Source organism: Habropoda laboriosa, unplaced genomic scaffold (genome assembly GCF_001263275.1).
Source record: "Habropoda laboriosa isolate 0110345459 unplaced genomic scaffold, ASM126327v1 scaffold41, whole genome shotgun sequence".
In the NCBI taxonomy this organism is placed as follows: Eukaryota; Metazoa; Arthropoda; class Insecta; order Hymenoptera; family Apidae; genus Habropoda; species Habropoda laboriosa.
In genome coordinates this window covers 1675686-1682201 of record NW_017100164.1, presented here as the reverse complement: position 1 = coordinate 1682201, position 6516 = coordinate 1675686, and the positions used below count along the sequence as shown (strand labels likewise).

At 38.8% G+C, this 6516-nt stretch overlaps 1 protein-coding gene across 1 annotated transcript in view; it reads left to right on the top strand.

Annotated features, from left to right (window-relative positions):
* The window catches only part of LOC108578551, a 198236-nt gene that overhangs the window by 198 nt on the left and 191522 nt on the right, over positions 1-6516 (top strand). The window lies entirely within an intron of this gene.

The following is a 6516-nucleotide window of genomic DNA, read 5'->3' as shown; positions in this document are numbered from 1 at the left end:
GTGGTTGTGTTCTTTCGAGGTTCTCGCACACGGTATGTGTCTTGATTAAACCGGATAGATATTGTTGTAAAAGTTCTGGAAAATAATCGCCATTATCGCGATGCAACGTTGCAGCTGCAACATGTTGCATTCCAATCTGTTACTTAAAAGGACAGCTTTATTGGAGTAATTATAAATTGCGTTTTATTTTTTTTTTTTAACATTCTCACTGTGGCTATATAAATGTATTTTCATTCTCTTATAACCATGTTTTCAATACAGTTGTTTCTTTTAAACGAAATGTTTGATGTGAATAAAAATATACAATCTGCATTTTGCAATTTATATTCAAAATTACTATTCCGTTTGTTTTACAAACAATACTGAAATTAGAATCAGCACTAAGAATCCTTCACTCATGAAAATGAGGTCATACATAATACTTTTTGATAACTCCATACAATTATGAGAAATAACCTTATTTTAAAAAGAATTGCTTTTTATTCCACGAAATACTCTTTTGAGTCAGAGAAAAAAAAAAAAAAGAAATATCTAAAGAGCCTATTCAACATTCTTGCAGCCCAAAACCGTCTATTTCGATAAGACATTATAAACACCGTTAAGCATAATGAGACTTTCTATCCATTTTCGTGGTTGTGCATCCCTATTATAATAAAACGGATAGCTCGGTTCCGTCGGTTCGCAATTTATATTCATACTTACCGTAACAGTTATCGATCGAATCTGATCGGAGGGGTTAAATTCATACGTGACCGGGCTCGCGGGTAACGATCAGATAACCGGCCGATATTAATTTATGCTCGTGATCGTCCGTAAAATTACCGTTGCTTCGGTTCGCGCGATGATCCGTACCGTCGGTATATACCGAGCGTTTACAGCGTTTACAGCCCTCGAAGCAGTGGGTCAGCACCGCTGCGCGATCTTTGACCCGCCACGGCAAGACGCCACTTGCACTTCCGGCAATTCTTTCCCCTCCACCGACCGCCTCTATCCCTACCACAGTCACTTGAAGACCCCATGGATCCCCGAAGCACCTGCTGTCATTCCTCGTGCTCGCTGCAGCCTCGAGTCGCCACAGGGAAACGTCAGAGTCGAATTGCGAGGTGGTTTAATTGAGCGCGAGTCGTTCGTATATATCGTTGCCTTGTGCAGGTTTAATGTATCGTTTTTAAGTCTGGAAATCAGCTCGTTAGGTATATCATATTTTATATGTCTGCTGTATTTAAGTAATGATAGATTGTGTATCTTTTTCTCTAAGGTTAGAATGGAATTTACATTTAGGTTAGGTTTGTTGGGTAGTTCGTATTGTCGGTATTGTAGATATTTATGTGGCTTATTATCAGCGTGTCTGTATATCAAGTGAGAAGTATTTGACTCTGGTTATATACTATAATAAGGTGATTTATGTTTTTTCGATACAAAGGTAAAGTAAAACAGTATGGCGTGAAATCTTTATGTTTTCACACTTTTATCTAACTTTCATATCTTAAGGATGTCGAATTTCGTTCAATTCGGTCGTGTCACCGAATCACGAAGACACATTGCCCGTCATTCCTATAGTCATTGTTCTCCCTTACGGTCGTCACTCGTGAGAAAAGCGACAGTAGCACGCCGAGAGTCGCCTGAAACCGTCGAAAGATAACGATTCGTGAGAATGTCGGGCTCTTAAAATCTCCACAGTATAATCGTGCACGAATGCGCGCGCGCGCGTACACACGCGTCCTATTACTGATCTACGGCTTTATTACTCGGAAATACGTACGTGCTGTCACGCCATCTGGCATTCGTAACTTATAATTACGCGCGTATTAAATGCACTTTCGGTGCTTCTTCGACGATTATAATCCTATCACGCCGCGATCGTGTTCTTCTTCTTACCACCGGACGTTAAGCGTAATTAGATAAATTCTCCTAACCCCCTTTCCTCCGCATTCCACGCGGATAGAAATTTATCATGAAAATAAATCACCAATTACCGCTTCAATCTCCCGGAACGGCCTTTGTTCGTTATTTATGTGCGGTATGAATTAAACACGCGAGCGTACGCGTGACAGGCCATTCCGCTGATCCGATGAAACTCGTCGAAATCGATGAAAAACGACTAACGATCTCAATAACGTCCAATTAGTTGGATATTGCTGCGCTAACGCTTTACGCCTCTATCTAGGATCGCCAACAGCGGCGTCGATAATGTTGCGTATTAGGAATTCATCGGGGCACACGATTCACCTCCTGTCTTCGCAATAATCGCTAATGTCGCGGTAATTAAATTTGCGTCCGCTTGGTGAACCATCGGCATACTAATTAGCCACGTGGCACTCATCGAGGCCGCTCGATGAACGTGATTTCGATACGGAGATTGCGGGGTCAGCTTCTGAGCATTCTGTTTGTCACGCAATACCGAGCTTGTTTATGCGTGCGCATGCGCGGCCTTGAGACGCATGCGTAGTTCGGGGTTACAAATGGCAGGTGGAATCGAAGGATAAATACGGGTAGACATTTGATTTATTTCTGAACTGTGTTCTATAAAAAATTGCCGTATACAAATGTTGCATAGTGTTGAAGGCTGTATTACATAGTACGGGTACGTAACAATTCTTTACGTAAGTAATGATTACTAAACGAACAGTAGGTTATGGTACGTTTTTAACGGATAATTTACTAGCAAATGAGATCGTCGTCTTGAACCTTTGTTCGGTGGCCTTTGATACACTAAACGATCTACTGCATCGATATCTGAACACCTTTTCTCTGTTAAGTTTTCAGACCTTGAGTTTTATGAGAAAATAACTGGAATCTAATATGCTTAAAATTTCACAATTTTCACCTACATGTTTCATTTTGAAGTACCTAAATAGAACTAGTTCGACGATTGTGTAACCAAGGAAACTGTAGCCTAATGCCTTCACGACAAAAGCCACCGTGCAAGTAGCAGTCATTGAAGCGTGCGGTAAACTTTGTAGACGCATTAATTTCTGTCTAGCATGCGTGCATTGCATGCTAATACGTTGAGACTCCCTTGGTTTCTCCCGCCTTTTCTCTAGCATGTAATGAAGTCATAAAAACTGTGGAATGCAAAGTGTTGCTCTTCGTCCTTGAGTGTTAGTATGCCACAGATGAACCTTAATACATTTTTTTAAATATTGAAGCTTAAAAAACACTTCTATTATTTGAATTTTATTTTGTTTTGGTAGAGTTTTTTGGAACATGAAATCAACGTGCATCCAGGGAGTCCCAGGTCTGTTGATTTCTCCTGTTCTGAACCGTGTTTCTAGCGTTACTCGTTCACCACGTTCCACGATTCTTACATAGCGCGATTATTTAACCTCGATCTGGCTGAACCACTTTTTACGTGGAACGGCCGATGCGGAGCGGGTGGTGTGTGTGGCAAAGCCACTAGGAATGTTGATTGTTTTCAAGGTTTTTTAAAGATATCGGTCGCACTTAATAAGATGTAGACCGTAAAGGAATTATGGTGTCTGTGCTGCTGTTAAATTGATCTCGACCACGTCGGCTCGATGATCGTTCGAGCTGATTTCACTTTCGTGGAGTCCTTCACTATCGCTGCGCCTCTTTTTTTGATAACAGTTAATAACAACACATGTAACTTTCCATTTTCGTTCCTTTTTGCACGTTACAAGTGCAACCTACTTATTATGTTTTTACTGCCTTCTAGTTTAGTTCTCATGTATTTATTAATTTCCCTTGCTTTGTTAAAAAACATCCTAGTTTATTTTACTTTATTAGCATATGTGACTAGCATATTTCGATCTAACACAAAACGAAGTGATAAAAATTGTGGAATGTAAATTTAGACTTTTTTAATCTTAAGAGAGTTCTAGATATAATTGAATAAATTTTTTCTCGGTATTCATACTTCAATAAAATTACATTCCAGTACCGTTTAGTTATCATAATAACCTCGACTTTTATTGTATGTAAACAAATTTCAAATCTAGGGATTTATCTATCCATTTCACGTTGTCCGTCGTCCAGATCCATTCACTTTATCATTTGCAACCATCCGTAACCTCGCTACCAAATTCCTCTTTTATATCTCTGCCAATTAAACCGAAAAAAGAAGGAAATCAGACCGAGAGACTCATAAGGAAAGCAACGAATAATCGTTTCTCCAACATGTTCCTATTAGTCGCGAACGGAGGCAGTTAGCGTAAACAGAGGGTCGTAAAGGATGGCAAGAACCGCGTTGAAATGGATTCGGTCCCCCTTTAACAACGATTTCCCACGAGAGGCGCGCGCAGCTCGTGGAAATGGTGCGCGCGCAGCATTCTAGCGGGCGAAGTGGCGCACGGTATAGCTTTAGTAGGCGAACAGGAACGCTAATCCCGACGCGACCTCGTTCCCGGGGTCCTCGTCGATGACCTCGACGAGATGCTTCCCGATCAGGTCCCGTGTGCCACCTCCGGCTCGCTAGAATCGCGACAATCACGTTGTAAATCCGTCAACAGGGCCTCTTCATGGTGGAACGGTGGAAACCATTAGCTCGTTTATTTCTTGCCGCACGGAGCGTTCTTCTAATTGAGGGTTAGTTTAGTGGGTATATTTGCGTATAACACAATAACAGGTTAGGTTAGGTTGAATCGGTAGAATACAGTTACGTTCTGAGTACTTCCGTTCTAGTGGAATGATAATGGCTGAGAGAATGAGAAGTTTCTGTGGGTCAGGATGGGTAGAGTAGGTTGATTGTTTCTGTGTGAAATGGTATTTCCTATTTTTAGTTGTCGGTGAGGTGTTGCTATCGTTACGGGTTCTTGCGTTTCGAATTAATTCAAATATACATTTTATACGAACCTAACCTAATTTTTCTAGCGTTGAATAGTTCGAGTTGCACGTTATAACGTATTCCATTAATTTAAGTAACAAGTGCAAATATAGTTACATTTTTATATGGAAGATATATCTACGTTCTATCTGAAGTTAAAAAGAATTGAAGTTCAAGTTTATCTTGTTAACAGGCTAACAGATAGGTGACTCGGTTACACTTCACGAAGATTAAAATGCAAAGTTATCGTATTACTCGAACGTGTCTCGCTATTGTATTATGTCTAAATAATACCATTATTTCCTTGAGATTATATATTCAAATATCGTAGCATTATCCACGACAGATTCGCGTTTTACTTATACTATTGCCTTGAAATTGACACGTTTTTTCTGAACTTCAACTGATGTCCTTGAAAAAATTCAAAGTTACTCTAAAGTTGAACGCACGAATACACGATAGTTGTTGGAATATGTGACAGACAAAGAGAGAGAGGATGTCGTAAAAATGGTCCTTCGTCGTTGGTACGTCAATTAACTTCCAGCGTGGAACGTGCATCGAGTTATGGTTGTGGAAGGTACACGATCATGGAAAGGTCACTGGTACATGATATTTGTTGAGAGCACATCGAATGGTTGCCCTTAGCTGCATTTTACAGGAACACGTAATATGAACGTTAAAATTAGACGTCGGTTACCCTCTATTTAAACAGTTTCGTGAGATATTCGATTTTTTTTTTTCAGTTCAGCTTGTGAGAAATTGAAAATGATTCTGTAGCTCTTCACACGGAAAATTTCCTTTGTGAATCTAACCTAACCTAACCTTAGGAAGCCTAAGCTTTTCGATGGTTTAATATCAAATTTTAAGGTTCAATTTAATTTTAATGAAAAAGAAAAAATAGACATATCTTTCTGACATTGCAAAAATTATTTTATTAAAGAAATTAAATTTTCAAATTTTGTGGACATTTTTTTACCCTAACTTAGGCTTCTAAATATATTTGCAAATTTTTCATTTCTACGTTAAAAATATCGTAGGTGTATTAAAATAAGTTAGTCTGAAATGTAGGTCTGTATGATCACGTTATGCTAGCAATAAATTTTCAGAGAATTTTAAATACAGATTTCTTTAATTCATGGAGTATGTATTGCATAATTTTACTTGGTTAAGAAGGAAACGACTTTTGAACAGTTTTACGGAATTCCCCTGAATGTCTCATCTCTAGAACAATAGCAATTTTTGCCTTTTACTTTGTATACGCTTTGTGCATTCAAATTAGTATACTTTAATAACTAGAAAACTTGCGCAATTCTGTACAGGAAGACTACTATTACACTCGATCATTTGTGTTTCTCCATTTCATCACGATTCTTTTTATGTACCGAACATGTTCGAGACATTAATTACGGTTGCCAGAAAAATATGGAATCGCAATTATAGAAAGCAGGTCGATCGCGTACGGTTAATATGATTCCAATGGAGCTTGGGCAAAAGCTTTCACCGTGAAATGAATCATTAATTATCTAACGAGTCATGCAGTATGTTGGAGAAAATTGTGGTCATTTGAAATGGTACATAGGTACACTATTCGGGTACTCGAGAACAGATTGATTAATGTTAGGCGCTCATTCGTTTGCTCTGTTTTCAAAAACTTTCATGTAATTTGAAGATATGTATATCAGAAAATACAAATATTTGTCTGAAATTTGAATATTTGAATTTTGAACGTTTCT